The following is a 2060-nucleotide window of genomic DNA, read 5'->3' on the forward strand; positions in this document are numbered from 1 at the left end:
GTCCTTTCAATTTTAGCACCAGTGTTCACCTTAACCAAAACCCATAGATGGAGACTATTCATATTTACTTGTACCTTCTTTGGAGTCTAATAACCAACAGAACAATAATTCTGAGAACCGTCTTTACAAACCTTGTGGGTTTTTGGATAGCCATGGGCTGTGAGAGGTATATAGTTTTTTAAAAAATGGGTTGGGGGAGGGCGCTGGGCATGGTTGTTCATGCCTATAATCCTAGCACTTTGGGAGGCGAAGGTGGGAGGAATACTTGAGCCCAGGACTTTGAGACCAGCTTGGGCAACAAAGCAAGACCCCATCTTTATAACATTAATTTTGTTTTAACTTTAAAAAAATAAAGAGAAGAAGGAAAAATAAAAAAGGACAAAAGTGGCAGTCAGGGAGGACCCAGAGCACTTGCTAATGTTTGTTTTAAATCTTTTGCACCTTCATCCCGGGAGGTCAACACTGCTGCACATATCCATTCGCAGTTACCATTGCATTGGGTGGTTCCAAGTGGCTCCCAAGTGAATCCCCTAGTTTCTCCATATAACCCTCCATGCCTCTACTGGGGCTCAGCAGCCTTACCTTCCCTGCTCTTCAGGGTCAATTACTCCTGCCAAAATGACTCTTCTTTTTACCTGCTGGTCCTTGAACAGAAGATATCCCAGATGCCCTGAGGGCAGCTTGCAGGTCTATGGAACTTATGCTGGGTCCTCTGGCAAAGATGCATTCTCTTTGTGGACCAAGACCTGCCTAGAGAACAGGTAGTTGCAAGGAGGGAAGCAGATCAGTGGATCATCAAGTGTGATGATAAGTGAGGCCACCCGGCTTCTCTTCCTTGGCTCTGGGCCCCATATATTCTTTCTATTGCATATACAACACCATGTAGGAATCTCTGACTTAATATACACAATGCATTGTGAAGGCTGGCACTCAATTCTTTCAGAATATTGTTTCTGAGCTGGCACTCTGGCTCTGCCTTCTGCAGGCCATTCTCAGCACTTTAGGAGAATAGATGCTACTAAATATTGAATATATGATACAAACAATATAATTCATTGCTATGTACCATTCCTGCACCTCATACACTAAAGGGTGAATGAATCCTCTATTCATATGCCAAGTTGTATGAGACTCCATGCTTAAAGATCTTACAATCCGTATGCCCACAGTAGTGGTGCAGGCTCGAGCTCTATAGACAATATCATAACTAGAATATGTATATTTTCTTGTGTGAACTAATCGGTGGCCCTCCCAGGATAAAAGGGGCACAAAGTAGTCAATGTCTCACTATTTCACTGTTTGTTTTCCTTGAAGAATAGCACCTTCCCAGAAACTCAGCCTTGATCTGTGTCACTGGCAAGTTGGACATTCATGAGAGAAGTGTCTTGATTAACTCCCTTGGCAAGTGGGAGTCCATGCTATTGAGCCCAATGCACCTCCATCTCTGCCACTATGGCCACCTGTTTGTGTGCCCCTGGAGAATTCATATACATGAGTATCTTTTCAAGAGTGAGAAGACCCAAAATAATGGTCAAAGCAGAAAGCTTTTATACTTTTAGAAAAAGAACAATAAATTTGTGAAGAAATGACAAGACAACAGTGTAGAGAGCCAAAAGCCTGTGGGTTGTAACCTACTCAGCATTCCACTGGAGGCTATATTATCAAACAACAAACTGTTTGTCATGAATGCAGGATGTGGGCAAACTCACAGCCGCCAGAAGGTATGCTGAGTGCAATCACTCCCTGGTACCGTTGTCCTTGAGGTTATCTACTGGAACATCTAAAGACTACTGTTCAGAGAATACAGTGGTGCAGGCCTGCACCGAGTCAAGCAGCCTACTGACAACCACCTCCTTCTCCCTATCTCCTTTTCTCAATAAATATGAAGGAAGCTATAAGCTCAGGGCCCTTGTTCACTAAAAGCAAGGAGCCCCCTGACCCCGTCATCCAAATATACTCTTTTGTCTTTGTCTTTATTCCCACGTGCGACCCCCTTTGTTCCATCCAACAGGGACTGGGGCCATGACACAAAAAGATCTAAGCTAGGGACAGTGAATTCC

This window comes from Macaca thibetana, chromosome 7 (assembly GCF_024542745.1).
Source record: "Macaca thibetana thibetana isolate TM-01 chromosome 7, ASM2454274v1, whole genome shotgun sequence".
In the NCBI taxonomy this organism is placed as follows: domain Eukaryota; kingdom Metazoa; phylum Chordata; class Mammalia; order Primates; family Cercopithecidae; genus Macaca; species Macaca thibetana.